Source organism: Thalassophryne amazonica, chromosome 3, assembly GCF_902500255.1.
Source record: "Thalassophryne amazonica chromosome 3, fThaAma1.1, whole genome shotgun sequence".
In the NCBI taxonomy this organism is placed as follows: Eukaryota; Metazoa; Chordata; class Actinopteri; order Batrachoidiformes; family Batrachoididae; genus Thalassophryne; species Thalassophryne amazonica.
The window spans coordinates 119483968-119507295 of record NC_047105.1 but is presented as its reverse complement, the minus strand read 5'-3'; the positions used below and the strand labels follow the sequence as shown (position 1 = coordinate 119507295).

General features: G+C 41.5%; 1 pseudogene; it reads right to left on the bottom strand.

Moving 5' to 3' along the window:
- Nucleotides 1–666: 666 nt before the first annotated feature.
- On the bottom strand, nucleotides 667–19736 carry LOC117507823 (annotated as a pseudogene).
- Between the last annotated feature and the right edge of the window lie 3592 nt (nucleotides 19737–23328).

Genomic DNA, 23328 nt, shown 5'->3' with positions numbered 1-23328 from the left:
TGTTAAACTGTTCTGCCATTTGTAAATTTGTTTTGGGACTTGTTAAACTGTTCTGCCATTTGTAAATTTGTTTTTGGGACTTGTTAAACTGTTCTGCCATTTGTAAATTTGTTTTTGGGACTTGTTAAACTGTTCTGCCATTTGTGAAACTATTTCAATGCTTATAAAAGTGTTCTGTGTTTGACCCCCGAGTCTGGTCTACTTGAGGTTTTTTTGCTCAAAAGCACCAGAGCGAGTTTTTCCTTACCACTGTGCTTGCTCAGGGGGGTTTTAAGGTTTGACTTCACCTATATGAAGCACCTTGAGGCAGCCTTTTTGTGATTTGACACTATATAGATAAAATAAAAATGAATTGAATGATGTACTAATGAACAGATGGTTATAAATGTAATATTCCATGTCTTATAAACACTCCTAAATCACACACACTGCAGCTATAATGTGGCCCAAGAGACTCAGTTCTTAAAATGTTACATATTAACTTTTTTTTTTCGCTTCTTCACCCCAAAATGTCATGTTTGACCAGGTTTTTTTTTTAATTAATAGTTTAAGATACATCATGCAGAGAAATTGAGCAAAAATTCAAGACAACTATAACTTCACTGGTGGAGAAAATGAACAGAGAAAATGATTTTGTATTTGAGACTGAAAAAAGCTGTACCATAACTTGCAAAAGACCCAACTTTAATTACACATTAAAGAAACTCTCACTTGATTCTTTAAAAACAGGCAGCAGTGAAAAGGCACAGCTTCAGGGATTGAGGTTACAGTAGAACAATGAGGACTCTGGCTTATACAAGATGGAATCAGATCACAGCAGGATTTACAAACACCCTGAAATTCACTACATGAGGATTTCTGTGAAAAATGTATTTGTTCTGTGTCATTAGAAGCTGGGAGGATAACTCTATGCTTCAATCACGCCCCCTGGTGTCTGTATACAGTCATGAGTGTACTGTTCCCGTACAGAGTAAAAGTGTGATGCATTTTTATCTTTTTAATTCCATGATTTAAACAGCTGGTTGACTTTTTAAAAATTATTTTAAATCTCTCTCCAGCCTGCTTTTATTCTAGATCTCAGTGTCTGAGGCACACACACACACACACACACACACACACACACACACACACACGAGTAAAATGGGAAAAGGAATCAAACCGTTTTAAAATTGAGGCAAAAATCATCTCACACTTATTAAAATGGAAAAGCTTGATGACAAAGATGGCTACTGTGATTTTTGCAGACTTCAGACAACATTAAGACATAATATTTATCTTTTCAGGAAAAAAAAATACAGGTAACTGTCAGCTACAGATTTGAAATCTGTTGGCAAAACAGCACCATAGAAACTGGGCTGATATTTTATTGGGGGGGGGGGGGGGGGACTGTCTGCCACGCCCATTTCTGAGAGGAGATGTACAGAATGGATAGGTAGGCGTAGCATGCAGAACAACCTGGGGTCCAGATATGGACATCTGTGTCACATGTCAAAAAAGCCTAAAATGCATCATTTCAGGCTTAAATTTTGCTTTTTGCTCGAGAGACTCCATACATCCAGACAGAAATTGTGGGACGTTTTCACCTGAAATCCCAAACATGTTTAACTCTATAAGGTAGAATTAAGAGAGTAAAATAAAAACTAAGAAAATAACCCTGTTAAATAACCAAAGTGGTGATTCGAGTGTCATCAGCAGTCTGTTTCTTTGGTTACTTTTTTTTTTTTTTTAACAGAACAAAAACATCCACCATAACCAATAAACCAAAAGAAACTGACCTTTAAAACATGGTGCTGTTTTCATTCAGAGCACTCAGAGACAAAATGCGCACCGTATACACACAGAGTCGTTTCACTACAGCTCGTCCTTGTTCTTCTCAGAGTCTGAAGCTGACTCGGCATCAGCTTTCACCTTTTTGGAATCCTTTTTAGCAGCAGCTTTCACTGTCTTTTTTGCTGCTGATTTTGTGTCCTTTTTACTTACAGACTTGGTTTTTGACTGTTTTCCGTCTGTTTTACTGGCACCTTTTGAGTTGGTTTTATCCACAGTCTTTGCCTTGAATTTGTCTTTTGTTTTTGCTGCGTCCTTAGTTTTTGTGGCTGTTTTGTTGACTGTTTTCTCCTCCGTTTTAGCCTCCTGCGAGTCTGTCAGTTTTTCAGCTGGTGCATCCTGACTTGGCTCTGCTGGATTATCGTCCGCTTTAATAACTTCTGGCTGCTGATCAGGGGGTGTGGGTGACTGCGGTGCAACTGGTTGAGGTGCTGCGGTGTCCGCTGCATTTTTCTGGTTGAACTCGTCATTTACCGGGGTAGAAAACATCTTTAACATTTCTTGAGCTTGGATTCTCTCCTACAGAAGGAAATATTTGAAAAAATTAGGATGAAACTGCCACAACAAAAGCAAAAAACAAAATTATGCTGGCTATATACATTTTAACATAGCAGTTTTCTAAAATCCAGTTGATTTTAAACTTTTTTTTTAAATTGTTTTTAAAGCCCTCAATGGCCTGGCCTCAGTGTATCGTTGGGAGCTTCTTTTTCCTTACACCCCAACCAGAGCCTTAAGGTCTTCTAACCAACTGTTGCTGGAGCAGATTAAAGATGAGAGGTGACAGAACCATTGCAGCGGCTGCCCCCGGGCTCTGGAATAGTCTCCCCTTTAACATTAGATCATCCCTGTCCTGAGAGACTTTTAAAGCCTCTTTAAAAACCTATTTCTTTTTTCTGGCATTCCCTAAATGAGCGAGTACATCTCTGTTTCACCTTAGTATTCCTTTTGTTTTTCCTGTTGCCTAATGCTGACAAATTTTACCTTATTTGTAGTCTTTTGGTAGCATGGCCCAAACAGAGGGTCACCCCTTTGAGTCTGGTCTGCTTGAGGTTTCTTCTTCAATATCATCAGAGGGAGTTTTTCCTTACCACTGTTGCCTGTATGCTTGCTTTAGGGGTTGGTAAGGTTAGACCTTACTTATGCAATCACCTGAGGTGGCAATGTTGTGATATGGCGCTATGTATATAAAATTAGATTAAATCAAATTAAATTATTTCCTACTATTTTACTCTTTTTACTTTGTCTTTTATCTGTTTCATTGCATGTTGTAATTTTATTGTTAGTTTTAATTCATTTATTTATGATTCGGGGTAACTTGGTACCCATTTTGTAATTATGTGCAGCACTTTGGTTGACTGCTGTTTGTTTTAAATGTGCTTTAGAAATAAAGGTTGAGATTGAGTTTGAGGTTGGGGAAAAACAAAAAAAAAAACTCAAAAATGTGATGTACATTGTCTGTGCATATATGATTTGCTGTTTCTTATGCTTTTTTATCTAATCTCTGTAATTTTATTACAGAGATTAGAGCATGCCATAGGTATTAAAGGCACTGCGCCGCAGTGGTTTGAATCATACTTATCTAATAGATTACAATTTGTTCATGTAAATGGGGAATCTTCTTCACAGACTAAGGTTAATTATGGAGTTCCACAAGGTTCTGTGCTAGGACCAATTTTATTCACTTTATACATGTTTCCCTTAGGCAGTATTATTAGACAGCATTGCTTAAATTTTCATTGTTACGCAGATGATACCCAGCTTTATCTATCCATGAAGCCAGAGAACACACACCAATTAGCTAAACTGCAGGATTGTCTTACAGACATAAAGACATGGATGACCTCTAATTTCCTGCTTTTAAACTCAGATAAAACCGAAGTTATTGTACTTGGCCCCAAATCTTAGAAACATGGTGTCTAACGAGATCCTTACTCTGGATGGCATTACCCTGACCTCTAGTAATACTGTGAGAAATCTTGGAGTCATTTTTGATCAGGATATGTCATTCAATGCACATATTAAACAAATATGTAGGACTGCTTTTTTGCATTTGCGCAATACCTCTAAAATTAGAAAGGTCTTGTCTCAGAGTGATGCTGAAAAACTAATTCATGCATTTATTTCCTCTAGGCTGGACTATTGTAATTCATTATTATCAGGTTGTCCTAAAAGTTCCCTGAAAAGCCTTCAGTTAATTCAAAATGCTGCAGCTAGAGTACTGACAGGGACTAGAAGGAGAGAGCATATCTCACCCATATTGGCCTCTCTTCATTGGCTTCCTGTTAATTCTAGAATAGAATTTAAAATTCGTCTTCTTACTTATAAGGTTTGAATAATCAGGTCCCATCTTATCTTAGGGACCTCATAGTACCATATCACCCCAATAGAGCGCTTCGCTCTCAGACTGCAGGCTTACTTGTAGTTCCTAGGGTTTGTAAGAGTAGAATGGGAGGCAGAGCCTTCAGCTTTCAGGCTCCTCTCCTCTGGAACCAGCTCCCAATTCAGATCAGGGAGACAGACACCCTCTCTACTTTTAAGATTAGGCTTAAAACTTTCCTTTTTGCTAAAGCTTATAGTTAGGGCTGGATCAGGTGACCCTGAACCATCCCTTAGTTATGCTGCTATAGACTTAGACTGCTGGGGGATTCCCATGATGCACTGAGTGTTTCTTTCTCTTCTTGCTCTGTATGCACCACTCTGCATTTAATCATTAATGATTGATCTCTGCTCTCTTCCACAGCATGTCTTTTTCCTGGTTCTCTCCCTCAGCCCCAACCAGTCCCAGCAGAAGACTGCCCCTCCCTGAGCCTGGTTCTGCTGGAGGTTTCTTCCTGTTAAAAGGGAGTTTTTCCTTCCCATTTTCGCCAAGTGCTTGCTCACAGGGGGTCGTTTTGACCGTTGGGGTTTTTCCGTAATTATTGTATGGCCTTGCCTTACAATATAAAGCGCCTTGGGGCAGCTGTTTGTTGTGATTTGGCGCTATATAAATAAAGTTGATTTGATTTGATTTGAGAAACACCTCTTTAATAGATGTAAAAGTGACTGTACAAACATCCACATGGGGTGTGCAGCCAGTACACTCTGAGTGCCAGTCCCAAGCCTGGATAAATGAGCAAGGGTGAATCAGGAAGGGCATCTGGTGTAAAATAAGCCAACATAACCATGCAGAGTACAAATCGAATTTCCATAACGGATCGGTCAAGGCCCAGGTTAGCAATGACTGCCACCGGTGTTGTTGCCCAGCAGGGTACCGGCACAAATTGGGTGAACCAGAAGAAGAGGAGGAGAATGTGTCCACACACAGTGGGAGAAGAGGAAAACTAGAAGGGTGGAAGTGAGAGTTGGGACTTTGAATGTTGGCAGTATGACTGGTAAAGGGAGAGAGCTGGCTGACATGATGGAGAGGAGAAAGGTAGGCAAATTGTATGTGCAAGAAACCAAGTGGGAGGGAAGTAAGAGCAGGAGCATAGGTGGTGGGTTTAAGTTTTTGAATCATGGTGTAGACTTGAAGAGAATGGTGGGTTATTTTAATAGTGTGTTGGAGGTTAAGTGAGTGTCTGGCAGGGCGATGAATGTGAAGTTGAAAATTGAAGGGGTGATGATGAATATCATCAGTACATACGCCCCACAGGTAGGTTGTGAGACAAAAGGAGAAAGAAAATTTCTGAAGTGAGTTAGATGAGGTGGAGAGTGAACCCAAGCATGAAAGAGTAGTGACAGGAGCAGACTTGACTAGGCATGTCGGCGACAAGAACAGAAGTGATGAGGAAGTAATGGGTAGATATGGTATCAAGGACAGGAATGTGGAAGGACAGATGGAAGTTGATTTTGCAAAAAGGATGGAAATGAATGTGGTGAATACCTACTTTAAGAAAAGGGAGTAGTGCAGGCTAACATAGAGTGGAGGAAGGTGCACACCAGGGGCGTAGGTTTGCATATGGACCATAGGGACAAGTCACAACCAATATTTTGGGATGGCAAAATAGTCCCTACCAATATTTAGCATTTTTTTTATATATCAAAATCATTCACTATTTTTTTGCGAACTCGATACTATAATTTTAGTCGTCACGTTTTGTGTTTTCGATGTGCCAGAGTGACAGGGTTACCATGTTGCAATTTCATTGGCTCACGTTCTTCTCACATGGATGTAAACAAAGCGCATCTCGTGGCAGGCAGTGCTTCATTTGTAAAGTGGGAGGTCCCGGAGCACAGAGGATGGGTGGCTCCGGTGCAGTGTTGCCAGATGTACGATAATTATCGTATTTGTATGATAGTTTTGCCCTCTGTACGATCAATAATGGGAAAAAAATCCAATATGTACGATAATTTCAGTTGGTTGCCCAAACACGCATCTCTCTCTGACACCCAAGAATCATTTTGCAGGCGTTGCACTCAGGCGGCATCAAAGACACACCACACACAGGGCTGCTGCTGGCTTTGGGCGACCGGGACAAAGTCATTTGAAAGCCCGCCCCCTCTCTATACAAGTTCCCATCCTATCTCTGCCGTGACAGGAAGATTCCCCAGCCAACATCTTTTTTTTTTTTTTTTTAAACTTTATTTCAACAAATGCAATAACAAACGAACAAAACACAAGAGCAAAGAGATATACAAGAAAAATTTAAAAAAAAGGTTCAAGTTCCTTATGGAGGTGTCAACATTTTTTCTGTGTTCAACAAAATCTGCACAAGTGGCCATGGCATCGGATGACGACAGCGACCTCAAGGTTGAATTCGACTCTTTCTAGTCTGGTAATTGACACGTTTGTGTCCCTTCACAGAAAAAAAAAAATCTTTCTAGTCTGGTAGTGCATTTGCTTGTGCATTTGTGTTCTTTCTGTGCCATAGTTTCCCCATTACTATAATTACTGTTTAAAAATGTGACAAAATTCTTTGTAAATTAAAAAAAAACAAAAAACGCAAAAATAGCTACGTTGTATGCGTTTTGTTTGTGTACGATAATTTCTCCCAAAATATGATAATTTTGAGGTTTTGGTACGATAGTTTCATATTTCATATCTGGCAACACTGCTCCGGTGCAGAAAAACAAGAAGGGCGGGGCTTGCGAACAATGCTGTGCGCCACACTTAACATAAACTGCACACCCACACAAACATCTTCACAAATGACACTAACACCCTGCCTTTTCCTCAAAAATTACTACATTTATGTTTGCTGTCTGTCTCTGTACTTTTCTGTCAGTTTTGCGCTCTTTTCATACTTTTCCCTCGTTTCAAAAGTCACCGAACGCACTTTACCATAATATATGCAACATATAGCATACTGTTGGAAAGCACGGGTTCTTGGCTTGCTGTCAGTGTTGAAATTTTTCAGAGTGAGGGCTTACATGAGAACTTACGGTAATGAGAATCAGCGGCGCACTAGTGTGAAACTTCCGTGTTTTTCCTCTGCGTTATGACATCACAGGCTTACGTTTACCGTAATACACCATATATGTTATTGGAAATCCCTTTTTTTTTTTTTGGGGGGCAAATTAGGTTGCCAGATACCTACAACTGCATTATTGATGAAGAGAATAGATTATACATCTTGGTTGCAAAAACTTTTTTTTTTTTTTAGCTCCACAAGTATATTTTTTGTTGTTGTCTTGTTCTCTCAGGTGTAGGCCTATAGAATAGATTCGTGATTTTGGGTGCAATTTTGTTATTTAAGCTATTTGTTTGTTTGCCTACACACTTAATATTGTAAATAAAGTGTTAAATTATTCAGCATTATGTCGTCATATGTTATGTATTATGCTGTACTTGTGCGGTCTAATGGTATGAGTGGGTTAGGGGGTGGTGGTGGGCAGGGGGGCCGGGGGGGTGGGGGTGGTATTGTCCCTACCAAAGCTGAGACCAAACCTACGCCCTTGGTGCACACAGGTGGACTATGTTCTGTGTAGGCATTCAGTCAGCACGAATGTGATCACAGTGGTTCCATGGTTAGTCTGCATTGATCATTCATACCTTTTCCTCATGAGCCGGGTCCAGAGTGAACCACAGCGCTACAGCACACCTCTGGCCTTTGGTGACGGCTCTGACCCCGTGCGGGTTCTCCTTCCCTGCTTCAAAGCCGATGACACGGCCACACTGAGGACGCACTTCCGCCTAAAGTCCAAAGGTACACAATTTAAACCAGACCAGCTAAAAGTGATAAAAAAACAAAATAAAAAAAAAAAGACGCAACAGCTGAATATTTACCGTGATCGTTTTGGCATCCAGCTCAGTGAAAATAAAATCTCCTCCTTCAAAGTTATCATTTAGGTAAAGTACAGCACTGGAAGGGAAAGAGACAAAGTGGTAATTACTGTTCCAGTATTAGGCTGTCACACATGGTATGTGCTTAAGTCTCCCCTTCAACCACACCAGGTGTGTTTGTTGTCACCTGTAGTCTCTGTGTGTGTATGCAGGATGTTCCTTGATACACTCGTTGAGCTCAGAGATCAGTAGACAGTTGTCCACATGAACCGGGTGACTCAGGTCATCACGGTCCTCTTGTTTGTCTGAACAAACCACATTACAGGCCAATGTCAAGCCTCAGCGTGACACTGTACAGCATATTATGGATGCTTTCAGAAGGAAACTAAACCACTCCCTGAAACATGCTTAAAATTCACACATAATAATAATAATAATAATAATATGAAGAAGTAAGTTGTGTGCAAGTCATGTGGCCCAGTAGGTCGATATTTATGCTGGATTCTGCAGCGTGAAAAACCAGGGGACACCAGTCCATTGTTTGGCTCCACTTGTCCCTCAGAGGGAAAGGTCCCTGCAAATCCATATAAAGTTGTTCTGAGTGAGGAGCTTTACTTTATGTTGAAATAATTCCATCCTGAGAAGTCATTGAATGGTTTGACTCGTGTAAAATTATGTGATAAATTATATTGCTGCCATTATAGTCCGTTATATCAGCGCTTAATCCTCTCAATGAGTCCAGATTTTTTTTTTTTTTCATGCGATCTACTGAAACTCAGCTTGCAAGGTGGAAACTACTGGTAACGGTCAAGATCAGGAAGGCCAGATTGGATTCTGACAGGGAAAAAAAAAAAATTATTAAAATTTAAGTGTCCCACTGAATTCTGGACCAACATTCATACATGAACCCCTCCCCCCCCCCTAAAAAAAAAATCTATACTAAAACACACATAACACCTACAGTAACTTGTACCAGAGTGATGGGTAGAAAGGAATATGGAGAAGGAACATAACGGCTCATAATGCTAAGTGTACCACATTATCTGCCAAACATGTTGGAAGTTTATATACGGCATGCGCACGTATGACTGCCAGTGGAACTGGATCACTGGTGTTTATTGATTGTGTGACTGCAAATGGAAGTAGTATGATGACTTCTGAAGTGCAGTATTGGCCAATACTCTCTACTCAGATTCAGCCAAATGCTGGAACACCGACAGGATGGTGCTTCACAGTGCAGATGGATAATGACGCAAAAACAATGCCAAAGTAATCCAAGAGATTCTCAAGGCAAAAAAATGGAATATCCTTCAATATCCAAGTCAGTCATCTGACGTCAACCGAAAATGTCATGTTCTTAACTTACAGAAGTCAAAACTGAAGGTGGAATGATGATGACCACAAGGTCTACACAGTCGCTACAAAGGATTTTCATCCAAGTCTTAACAACACGCCTTATATTTTTAATAATGTTTGTCCAATTACTTTTGACCTCCGAAAATGACAGGACTGTGTACAAACATGGCTGTAATTCCTCAATAGCCTGTTATATTTTTGTTAAACTCATTGAATTAAAGCTAAAAGTCAACATTTCAGTCACATCTTGACTGCATCAACTCCTTCATGGCATAAAGACGCTAAATCACAAATTTGTATTATTGTCCGAATAATTAACTGTAAATAAGGAATAAGATTTTGCTGCATCCCCAGCAGAAGATTGGCTTCTTTACATTGGTCATCTATGTGTTCACACAAAACACACATAGCTGAATTTTTGTAAATGTTTTACATAAATGTGTTTAAGGAGTAACAGTATTGCTGCCACCAGAACCAAGTTTACAATGACAGCCCAACTTACCATCAATGGCAGAACGACAGACCAGGTGGGTGTAGGCGAAGTAGAGTGGCGTGTTGAGACTGAAGTAGGCCTCCAAGATCTTCCTCACCTTCTCGCTCAGGTCGAAGAAAAGACGAGCACCTTTTAGCGGGACCTTCCCCTCCTGTCCAAGCTGTGAGAGATGAAGAAATATCAATTGTTGGTCAGCAGCTTTAAATTTGACAATGTTCATGGCAGTTTACTTTACCTTAACCCTTGGTGCCCCAAAGTTTTTTCCTTGATTTTATTATCCTTAGAAAATTTCCATTTTAAAAGGTACTTTTTTTTATTTGTTTTAGATGTTGCGTATCAAAATGTTTAGAACAATCTCACCTTCCTGAATGTGAGACATATCTGTCTAGAACACTGCATAAAGACAAGATCTATTCATAGAAATATGATGAAAAGTTGACTAGGGCTCTGAGGGTTAAAGTGGATGCCAGTATTTTTCAACCTGGTCTCTATTTTTAAATGGTTTTGAGCTTATCTGATAACTCTGGACAAAAATAATTTTAATCAGTGCATTGGTGTACTGATTTAGAAAACAAACACTGCCCTGTGCTAAACATCTACACAATAGAATTGTACAAGGCAAGCTAAAAACACTCGCAGTAAACTGCTTCTTTTTCCCCACTGAACAGGCAAAAATGTCATTAGATGTGTCAGGTGGCATGGAGAAGACAAAGTATATGCATGTATGTTTTTGTCACTAAATGCTAAAAACCCTAAACTTTTTAACATTACCAAGTATATTATCTGCTTACCTTCATCTGCATGGTTGGTAATGTGTGTCACCACCCCAAGTGAAAAGGTGACCCCCCGCCCCCAAAAAATGGAGGCCAGGTTGAAAAATGCCTGAAACATTTCAGTGTATTGGGTTGACTACTTTGTTGACAGTGTTCAAGTTTGACCTCTAAATCAAGTTCCTTGACCTCAGTGTGCACCAATGAATAACATGACTTTATTCTAGATAAAAGGATTAAGCTAAACATGAGATGGCAACAACCCAGATATAAATAGCGGCAGGTTACTTACAATATGTCTCCCTCACAACAATAACATCCCAAAAATTTAAGAGGCAACAACTCATGCAAGCTTTGCTGTATTTCTGTCAAAGGAATGGAATTCATGTGGGACCAGATATTTTGGCTTATTATTGGACTTCCCATTTGAGAACTCATACAAAACCAGCACCCAAAGGGCATAAATTACAAATTCATGACAAGGGATGTCATTGTGTTCTCTAGCTGAGGTAGAGTCCTCGTTATGATTTGGCCTACCAGAATTACAGACCTTAACCGTCTTAGCACCGTGACTCCTTGGAAGATCTCACTGGGTGAGTGGGGTGAAGGACGGACCCCTGTATCCATCACCTGTCCGAGCTGCTGCCTGGGAAACATCCAAAAGAAAACACCACGACATCAAACAAAAATGGACATCAAGCAATACGAGAAGAGCTCCCAGCTAAGTGTGTTAGGGATGGGTATTGATAAGATTTTATCGATATCGATGCCATTATTGATTCGATTCCTTATCGATTCCCTTATCAATAACTCGTGAATTTTGTACTAAAAGTAGGCTTTACAGGATTTCTATGTATTTCATTGAGTCTTAAAGTAAATAAATATGAAATTGGTCACTGTATCCTTGATCTCTGGACATAAATAAAAATAAACAAATGGTGTTTCGCTTTGAAGTTATTAATTCCGACTAGATTCTATCGTTCTAACTTGACTCGGCAGAGTAGTCCGCGCATGTTTGGAGCTGTGTGAACAGAACGGAGGACGATTCTCATTTCTTTCTCGCAACAAGACAGGAGTCCCAGTTAGTGACTTTAGTCCGCACAAAAGTGACTCACAATTTCACATATTCAGGGATGAAAGTGGTAAAAAACAAAAAAGCTGAAACACAAAATTACCCCCCAACACCACCTGCACAAAAATGTTTGAATTCTAGAATCTCTGAAATGCAATCTGGGACTGTTCCAGATATTAAACTGCAGTGAGTGCAGCATCCATTTTGGTGAAAAAAAAAAACAACTTTCCTTATTCAAATTCATTCCAGTAGTATTCTAGTCTTACTAGGATGCAGCAGTTTTCCAGCTTGGCAGATAGTTCTGGAGGAAATCACTGAAGAAATTAACACACATGGTTGACCAAAACAAACTGTCATTAAACTTAAATAAGACAGGGATGAAATGGAGGTGTAAGAGTCACTAGGTGTTCACAGGAAACACTTATTTCTGTATGTATGTATGTATTTATTTATTTATGTATGTTCATTGTTAGCTGGTTTTATATTTTCTGTTGTGTTTTTATTCAGGTTCTTTTTGCCTCTTTCTCTAAATTGTATGTAATCATAAGATTAGTTATTATTACTATTATTGTTGTAGTTGCTATTATTAATATATAAACAAAGCTAAATTTAAAAAATATTGCAATTTGTAATACATTTGAGTCTTACAACAGCAAGCGCTTGACAGCTGCAACTGCTTAATGCTAACTTTAACACTGAAAATGACACAGACATGCTAACATGTTAGCATCGGTCCCATTTTAAGTTATAAAATACTCTATCAACTGTTTCAGAAGACCATAACAGGTCGGTTTAACAAAAAAAGTTAAATAATACTCACAGCCATATGCTCTTTAGGGTTTTAGCGGGGAAAATTAAGATAAAGTGAAAGAAAACGAAGCAATGATCGAAGCACTGCTTCGATCTTCAAATCACTGCTTCAATTGGTTCAAGGTTCAAAGCAAAGCCACGCTGCAGAAAAGCTGATTACAGACCCACTGCAGGGTCTGTAATAATGTAGAGAAATTATAATTTTCCTGACAAACACCCCCAAAACACGGCCACACAAAGGACCAATAAGGGAATCGTTAAGTAAAAAGGTTATTGATGTCGGTGGATCGAATCATTCTTAACGATACCCAAAAGGAACCGGTTCTCGATACCCATCCTTATGTGTATGTACATATATTTACACCTTATGCTACACATAATTTCAATAACTGTATTTTCCGGAGTATAAGTCGCACCTGTTCAAAAAATGCCTCTTTAAGAGAGAAGTTGCACCGGAGGATAAGTCACATTTACCACTTCATGCAACAGAAGCACACGGCGTGAAGAAGCACAGCAAGCAAGCTCATTCCTGTCACTATATGAGGCACAAAACACAGGTAACTGCTTCTTTAACAGACAATTATATGCAATGCAATGAAACGTGAAATCTCTTTGCAGTACATTTGTAATGGCCCCTTCACACATAACATGAAGTTGAGCAAATGAGGCCGAAACAGGCCGAATGGGCGAAAATCAAAAAATTCCAGCTGCAGTCGGGAGGGACAGACTGTTGGACAGCCAGTGGACGGATACCGTAGGATCCCACGGTGATGGTTTTCATGCACGACTGTGTGCATGAGGACAAACACAGTGTGACCACTGTGAGAGGTGTGTACTGCATTGTGCTGTCACAGCAGCGGAAGCAATTAAATGTACCTGTACGCACCTTCACATCTCATATTACAGCTCTGCTGATCATGATGTCTCAAATACATTATGTAACCCATGTGGGAGTGAATGATACTATATGTGTGAAATGACGTCCATCATGGACATGACGGTCTGTCCAGGTGTGCGCACTGTGCTGGACAGCAATCGCACTGCACACTAGCCACATTGGAGCTTTCAGCACCTCGCACCTCAGCTGCACCTCAACAATGTTGATTGGGGGGCAGGACAAAATACACCCACACGCCATTCGTGGTGCTGGGGGGGCGGGGGCACAACACACTCGCACGTCACCTTGACAGTATGTCCTAGGCACTACATTCAATTCATGCTGACTGTGCAAATGGACCCAAATTTTCTAAGTGCCCAGGAACTGCTGTTGGAAGTTTATGGGTGGCACCCCGAGTGTGGGTTGAATGGGCATTCGCCCACCATTCGCCCTCATTCGGCTGCTGGTGTGAAAGTTGGCTCGATCTCGACATCTGGCCAGGGTTTGACATGGCCAATAATTTCGTACAGCTCCTTGACCACGTCCAAATGGTCCAACCTGCGTACGACACGCTATACGAATGTTGCGACCACAGTCAGATAGCAGTACCACCTCATCTTGATGGCATTCGATTGGGTTTCCAGCATGAGCGCGATGTGAATGTGGAGTGCATGTGCTGTGGCCAAATGGTTGTGCGAGGCGTTCGGGTGCGGCTCCAATTTTTCACAAGTGCCATTCGAATCCTCCTTTGTGAGCCATTCGGCCTCATTCGTGTTGCGTGAAGGGGCCCTAAAAGATAATAGACTCACTGTTACTTTTGTTCTTACTGTTCTTGTCTTTCATCTAATCACAAAACACTGGCTTTTACTTGACTCTCTGTACAGAGTGTGCAGGTCTGCTGTTTGGGAATTTTCTGCTTCATTGTTTAATAATTAAAGATGGATATGACACATTTGAGCCCATTAACACAGCGCAGACTCTGATCTTAGTGCATTTCTTATGGATTTCTTTTGTATGCGGAACATTTCCTGAAGTGAATGAGAGTGGTACACTGGTACAGGAGTGTAAACCCAGATACCCAACAGAGGAATCTCATTTCTGCCGCTTATATCCGCAATCTTATTCTTTCAGCCATTACCCAAAGCTCATGACCATAGGTGAAGATAGGAACATAAATCGACTGTTAAACTGAGAGCCTTGCCTTCCAGTACAGCATCCATAACATTTCAGATGCTGCCCCAATCCGTCTATCAATCTCACGCTCCAACTTACCTCCACTCGTGAACAAGACCCCAAGATACTTAAACTCCTCCACTTGGGGCAGTAACTTTCTCATGACCCAGAGGGATAATTCACCATTTTCCAACAGAGGGCCATGGTATAAGATTTGGAGGTGCCGATTCTCATCCCAGTTGCTTCACACTCTGCCTCAAACCTGCTCATTGCACATTGGAGGTCACTGTCTGATGAAGCCAAGAGAACCACATCATCTACAAAAAGCTGAGATGCAACTCTGAGGTCACCAAACTGGACACCCTCTGGTCCCTGACTGCACCTTGAAATCCCGTCCATGAATATCATGAGAAGGATTGGTGACAAGGGGCAGCCCTGGCAGAGTCCAACACCCACCGGAAACGGGTCTGATGTAATGCCAAGAATGCAGACACAGCTCCTACTTTGGTCATATAGAGACCAGATCACCCGTTGCAGCGAATCTGGTACCCCATATTCCCACAGCACCTCCTACAGGATACCCCGAGGGACCCGGTCATATGCCTTTTCCAAGTCCACAAAACACATGTAGTAGACTGCTCAGTCCATACTCCCAGGACCCCTCTAATATCCTTGCGAGGGGAAGAAGCTGGTTCAGAACGTGCTTTGCTCCTCCTGAATCTGAGGTTTGACTAATCGTCTAAGTCTCTTTAAAGACCCTTCTGAGGATAACTGATCTACAGTTCTACGACCAGGTGGAACTCACACTGCACCTCATGAATCTGAGGTTCGACTAACACTTTGAGTCTCCTCTCTAGTACCCTGGCATAGGCTTTCTCAGGGATGCTGAGAACTGTGATTGCTCTATATATGGAACACTCTCCGGTCCCCTTTTTTTTTTTATAGATGGGGACCACCACCCCAGTTTGCTAGGTACTGACCTCGACGTCTATGCAATATCGTATTGGCATGTCAGCCATGATAGCCTAACAACATGCAGAGACTTCAGCAACTCAGGACGAATCTTGTCTGCCCCCAGCGACTTGCCATTGGGGAGTTTTTTTGACTACCTCGGTGACTTCCGTTTGGGTAATGACACCAGATCCGCCCGAGTCTCCCATCCCTGCCTCCTCGATGGATGGCATGTCAGCAGGATTGAGGAGCTCCTCAAAGTCTTCTTTCCACCACCTGATGATATCTTCAATCCAGTTTAGCAGCTCTCCTCCCATGCTGAACACAGCCTGGGCTAAGAACTGCCTCCCTTTCCTGAGGTACCTGACAGTTTGCCAGAACCGCTTTGAGGCCGAACGAAAGTCATTTTCCATGGCCTCTCCAAACTCAATCTCATGCACGGGTTTTTGCCTCAGCCACCACGGAGGCTGCAGTCCTTCTGGCCTGCGGGTACCTGTCCATTGATTCCAGAGAAAGAAACATCATTTCTTAGCCAAAATCTGAGAAAGCTAAAGGGTTCACTTGGAGTCAGAAAAAGCTAACCCTTAGTGAAGTCATAAAGTATTTCAGTAATCACACAAAATAAGTGTGTTAAATATGCAGGTACTTCCTGCTTGGTTGGAGTACTCACATTGGAAAGTTGGTGCAGCTCCTGGCACTCACTTTCGCTGATCACCCCATCCAGCAGCACCCGCTGAGACCCGTTAAGCTGCTTGGATGTCATGGTCACCTTGACGTTGTCATACAACAAAGTGCTGTCTGGGACAATGATTAGTCACAGTCAAAACTTCAATATTTTGCACCACTATAAAGAAAATAATAACTGTGGAGTTGTGAAGTAACCAAACACTGCTTCCAGACTGAATTCAGTTTTTCTATGTATGCTATAACTGAAAGACACTTTCTGCAATACTGGTGGGAAATAAATGAAAAAAGTCAGCCCTGTCAGTGTAATATTTAAAAAGTGCCCTAATAATGTCAGCGAGATATTTACCCTCTTGAGGCGCTATGAACTTGGCCATGTCTGAAGAATCCTTTTTCTTTTCCTCAACCAGGGTTTCAATCTCCTTCATGAGGTTTCCTATTTCCTCTGTGATCCTTGCTGCTGTCTCCCTGTCTGCTCTGACACACACAAAGGCCATAGAGTTAATTTTAAATTTGCACTCGCCTTGCATAACTCAGTAAGTGAAGGCCTTGTAAACCTTACTTCTGCTTCTCTCTCAGTTTCTGAGGCATGACATTTTCAGGAGTCCATGTGTCCTGAATACCAAATAACAGTCAAGTCAAAAACACCATTCATTTTTCAACTCTGCATGAAATCAGTACATGAACAGAATGAAAACTTTTTTTTTCTGTTTGCACCTACTGGATCAACAAAGGTGATTCCAAAGGCTTCATATCCAAAGTAGAGCAGCTCTTTCTCCAGTATGGACCGGCTGATGTACTCTTTCACCAGCTGAGGGCAAAAAAAAATAAATAAATAAAAAATTACTTTCCTTGCATCTGCTGGAAGCTAAGGTCTATCAAGTAAGCATGTATTCAGAAATTGCAAACTCCACAACCAAAATACTGTTACATGAATGATACAACAATTTGAAGTTTATAGAAGATGACAGGTCACAGCCTGCCCCACCATTATTTGAACGAATTAAAACAGCATTCGTTTTTAATATAACTTTAGTTTCAATATAATTGAACAGAAACTCAAAAATATAAATAATAAGCAGTAAAAATAAGATGGAATTTAAGTAATTACCCCCCCCCCCACACACACACACACACACACACACACACACACACACACAGAGAGAACCAACGATGGGGAAGAGAATTAAAAAAGCTCAAAAGTGTGGTTGCACTTGACTATTAAATAGTATAGACAAAATAAAGCACTGTCTGATTTTTTGTGGGCAGTTTACACGATTCTCAGTGAGAGAGAGCTAACTGGTTCAGCAGCAGTCTGTCTGCTGTCGAGCAAACATGCTCATGCCAGACAAAGTGAGACAGATGTGATGTGTGACAAGAAGATTGGCCTTCCTGCTCTGTACACACAGGCTCCAAAAGAGAGAGAGCAGTAAAATTATTTCCTTAATTTCTCCAGTACTGGAAGCAGTACCATTAAGGGGTGGCATTTAGACTACACTCAAAAAAAAAAAAACGGATGCATTGGATGAACTCAATTCAATTATGAGCAGGATTTCCATCTAATAAATATATGTAGCCCCAACTCAAAGCACATCCATGCAACATAATTTAATTTAATTTAGTTGGGACTACATATATTTATTAGATGGCAATCCTGCACATAACTGAATTGAGTTCATCCACTCAGTCATTTGTTTGAGTGATACACTCAAAAAACTGACTAATTGGATTGGATTCCATCTAATAAATATATGTAGCCCCGACTCAATTAAATTACATTATCTTGCATGAATGTGTTTTATTTGAGTTGAGGCTACCCATATTTATTAGATGGAAATCCTGCACATAACTGAATTGAGTTCATCCAAAGAGCCATTTTTTTTTAGTGTATGGTCATTAATAATTTATTTACTTAACAATGCATCATATGACTGTGTACAGCCCGTTTTAGCATCATGTCTCTTCATGTACTTTAACATATCAATGAAATTGGAGACTACTTTTCTGACAACTTGCTGTACAGGCCATTTACCACAGCTCCAAATGTGAACAGACTCAAGAGTGGTACTAAGGTTCTGTGAATAAAGCGTTTGGACCTACCTGTCGGGCTGACAGTGTGTTTGCCTTCTCCTCCCCCAGCATAGCAGAATAATAAGCCAGATTCTGCTTCATACTTCATCATCAGGGTGGAATAACAAGAATGTCTTGGCACATTCTATGGCCTGCTCAAACTTCTCACCTGTAACCAGAAGTCACAAACCAACAATGTGGACACTATAAATGGACTGCATTTATGTAGCACTTTTCCATCTAAGAACCTCAAAGCACTTTACAACGATGCCTCACATTCACCCATACACACACACAAATGTCAGGGTGCTGCCATACAAGGCGCTCACTATGCCCTGGAGCAAGTCAGGGTTTAAGGATCTTGCCCAAGGGCCCTTAGTGATTGTTTGGTCTGGCTGGAGTTTGAACCAAAGATCCTCTGGTCTTAAGCACAATGTTTTATCACTAGACCATCACCTCTCACACGGGTATTCATGTTATTAATCGTAGGTCTTGAGCATCCATCATTCTGACCATTTTTAAGGCAAATAATGTTGACATCCATCAATGTGTTTCTGATGGTGTATGAAGACTGACTGAACATACTAAACATGTGCTTTGCTTTGTAGCTTACTGTAAAAGGTTCATATTACAAGTACATTATGGACCTGTCAAAGCAAGGGTGTCACAAAGTGGTCAGGAGCCCAGATAAGATCTGTGAGCCAATGTTTACATTACACAGAATGTTGTGCAAATGACTATGGAGGTGAACTGAGCAAAGGAAGAGTCTTAGTGTTGAACCAATTATTACACTGGAGGATGACATGAAATTCAGGGATGAGGTGAGACAGATAAAGGATGATGGTGATGGGTGCTGGGCAACGACTGCAGTGGTGATGAAGGAAACAGCTAGGAAGGCACTTGGTGTTTGTCTTGACAGAGAAAGGAAGACCAGGAGACTCGGTAATACTGGCGTGTCCAACCAGTCGATCGCAGGCTGAGTTCCAGTCGATCCCATGACACTGGTGCTGTAACGGACAGTGCTGCTGTAGCAAACTAATGCAGATGGTGCCAGCAATGCACCCATAAGAATGCCAGCTGACGTTAACGCCACTGAAGAAGAGGGCTCTTCTTCTTCTATGGTGGAGGATGCGAAGGAGAAACAAAAACTAAATTTAATGGGAGGAGGATTATTTTTTCATTTATTTGAATCACAAATCCATCTGCCTTATGTAAATGTGGCTTTACCAAACAAAGGGAATTTGGAGCGGCATTCTGAGACAATTCACAAGAGCTACGATGCAAACTTCTCGGCTAAATCACCACTGCGCGCCCGAAAAGTCCAGGCATTGAAAAGTCAGCCAGCAGCCACAACAGTCTGTAAATATTTGGCAGGCACTTCACTAACCTTTGCTTCCATTGAGGCTGTTGTCAGTTTTCTCTGTTTTCCATTTGGGGAAAATATGTGGCATGCATGACGTCCAAAGTGGCATCACTCTTCACCTGGATAGAGCTGCGTATTGAGAATGAGATCTTTACACTAAAAATGAGATTGAGCTCAAATCCAGAGCAACAGCTGGCATGAATGTCCAATTCTGGAATCTAATGCAGAAAGAAGTACCCCAAACTTCAGACAAATTGCACAGAATTTGGCTCTACTTTTGGATCACCTATGTGTGTGAGTCTGCTTTTCACATATGAAAATCATCAAGTCAAAATACAGATCCGCCACGACTGACGACCCCTTGTGGCCTGCTTACAACTGGCACTCAGCTCCTACTGTCCGGGCTATGAGAGGTTAACTGCCTCCTCTCAGTGCCAGATGTCCCACTAAGGAAGGAAACAACTTTTCCAACTTGAATTAGGCATTTGGATTGTTTGTTGTGTGTTGTTATGGCCCAGCCTAGGCCTACTTAGTTGGGTCATCTGGGGCACTTCGGTGACCGTGGAGAGCGAAGGTTTGTTCTTGGTGTTTTTGTCTTCTTTGATGAAATAAATGAAAATAAAATTGGGTGACCCTCTCAAAAGTGTGGGTGGAAGTTGTGGGGGCGGCCAAAATCCAAATGGCCGCCATGAAAATATTCCATGTACAGGAAACTTTTTACTGGTGCATTTTAGACCCTATAAATGTATTACCAATAGATATAAATGTGATGCCAAAATGTCAGATAAGCCATTCGAAAAAGCTCTGTGACGTCAAATGACGTTATTTCAAAATGGCTGCCGTATAGCTATGCAATGTACAGGAAACTTTTTCCTGGTGCATTTTAGAGCTCACAAATGTATTACCAACATATAAATGTAATACCCTAATGTCAGATAAGCAGTTCAACACTGTTCTTTGATGTTATTTTCAAAATGGCTGCCATATAGATATGCAATGTACAGGATACTTTTTCCTGGTGCATAGTAGAGAAGCTTGAATCTTCGACTGGACTGGGTTGCTTGACGTGAGGACGTTTCGCTTCAAATCACAGAAGCTTCCTCAGCTAAAATTCTTGCTCTGGTAGTCTGACTTCTGTCTTGACTCTTGTAGAGAAGAATAAACCAGAAGCCAACAAAAGCTGGAGTTTTTTAACCTAACCAGACCCCTCCTACCGAGAGGCCTACTGCTATAGGCTAGTGACTAAACATAGCTCTAATTAGCACCTATTGTGCTCTAGTTCACTCTCCTAATCATGGGATGGAAGCCTCCCCGATGGCTCCCTTGACAACTCTCCTTATGAAGTGAATGACTCATTACCATGAACAAAAGACTGAAACTGCTTTGACCTGAGTATCCCATTGTAAACAGGGGAGAAAGCGTGTCTGAGACCCGCCCCCCGGTTAAGGCTGGGTTTCAACTGTTTTACAAAGAATGCTTCTTTGACACCTCTCTCAAACTATTTCTTCTCTCTGGCTAAGATTTTAACTTCCTTGTCCTCAAACGTGTGGTTAGTGTCTTTCAGGTGGAGATGAACTGCAGACTGAGGTCCACTGGCGCCCTCTCTGCGGTGCTGGTATAGCCTCTTCTTTAAAGGTTGCTTAGTCTCACCTATGTAGTGTTCATTACAGTTTTCCTGACATCTGATATAATACACTACATTGCTGTGTTTGTAACTAGGGATCCTGTCCTTAGGGTGAACTAATTTCTGTCTCAAGGTGTTAACCGGTTTAAAGTAAACTGGGATTTTGTGCTGTCTGAAGATCCTACTCCTGCTAAATAAGGGAGAGACACTCTTCTTCTTGTCTCCGTCTCCTGTCTATCTGGTATTTTTGTTTTCTGGGACTTCTGCAATTTGTCCAGGGACCATCGTGGGTACCCACATACTGTGAGGGCTTTCCAAACAAGTTGTTGTTCTTTAGCCCTTCCCTCTGCAGTTGTGGACACCTGTAGGGCTCTGTGTTGAAGAGTCCTGATCACCCCGAGCTTGTGTTCAAGGGGTGGTTTGAGCCAAAGAGCAATATTGGTCAGTGTGAGTGGGTTTTCTGTAAACCTCTGTCTGGAGCTGCCTGTTCTCTCCAATCGTAACATCACAGTCCAAGAAGGCTAAATGGTTGTTTCTGGCATCCTCACGTGTGAACTTGATATTGGAATCCACCGAATTGATGTGTTCTGTAAAGTCCTCGACCTCCTGTTGCTTGATTTTAACCCATGTGTCATCGACATATCTGAACCAGTGACTCAGAGAGATGCCCGTGAACGACGTCAAGGCTGTCTTCTCCACTCGCTCCATGTACAGATTGGCCACAATGGGGGATACCGGAGACCCCATCGCACAACCATGGATCTGCCTGTAGTAATTCCCCCTAAACAGGAAATACGTGGTGTTAAGACAGATCCCCAAGAGTTGGCAGATGTGGTCTGGTGTGAGTTTGGTCCTTTCAAGTAGAGACACATCCTCCAGCAGTCTCTGCCTCACAGCTGAGATGGCCTCAGCAGCGGGATGCAGGTGAACAACGAAGTCACATCAAATAACACCATAGTTTCATCTGCCTCCAGCTGCAGGTCCTTGATCTTGTTCACAATATCTTGTGTGTTCTCCACATGGTGGTCTGAGTTACCCACTAGAGGAGCCAAAATGCACTTGAGGTGCTTGGCCAAATTGTATGTGATGGAATCTGTGCTACTTACAATAGGCTGAGTGGCACGTCCTGTTTGTGGATTTTGGGCAGTCCATAGATGCATGGAGTGGTGTCCCCCGGTACAGTCTGTAGTATGTCTGCCTGTCGATGAGTCCCTCTTTCTCCAGGTTTTGGAGGTAGCTAATGATTTTCTTCTTATAGCCACTCGTGGGTCTCTCTTCAGACGTTCGTATGTACTGGAGTCACTGAGCAAGTTGTTGATCTTGGCCTCATAGTCCGATGTGTTCAGGACAACCGTGCATCTGCCTTTATCTGCTGGCAGGATAAGGATGCTTTGGTCCTTCTGCAGTGCTGCCAAAAGCTTTCTGTTCTTCTCCTGTGATGTCGGACGGAGGAGGCTTAGCACTGTTAAGCACTGCTGTGACTCTTAGTCGGAGGTCCCCAGCTTCTGACTCTGACAAACTGTTATGTTTAATGGCTGACTCTACTGCAGTGATGTAATCTACTGTCAGTATATGTTTAGGGGTCACTGAGAAATTTAGTCATTTGGTGAGCACATCCTTTTCTGTCTGTGTAAGAACCCTGTCAGACAGATTCTTTACCCAATTTTTCCTGTTGTCACTAATTTGTCTGTGTGTATCTTTAAAAGTACTCCCCCTGAAAGTACGCCTTTTCTGCACTAAAAGGTTGTGAAACTTCCTGATTTGCCGCTCCTTACTTTTTAAATGCTCAGCCATTTGAATTTTAACTATGAACTTTGTGATCTTATTATGGGCCTCTTCCCCCACTAAGGTTTCTAACCTTTTGTAAAGACTATCAAGATTATTTTGGAGGTCTAATATTTTAAAATGAAGCCTTCTAATTCTAAGACCCAAAATCCTCCTAAGGTAACTGTGCTGGATCTTTTCTGCTGTGTGGCCTGCTTCTAGTGCCTTTTGCTTCATGCATTTGGGAATAACATTGTTTTGTTTGCATCTTAGGTTAAATCTTAAGTGGTTG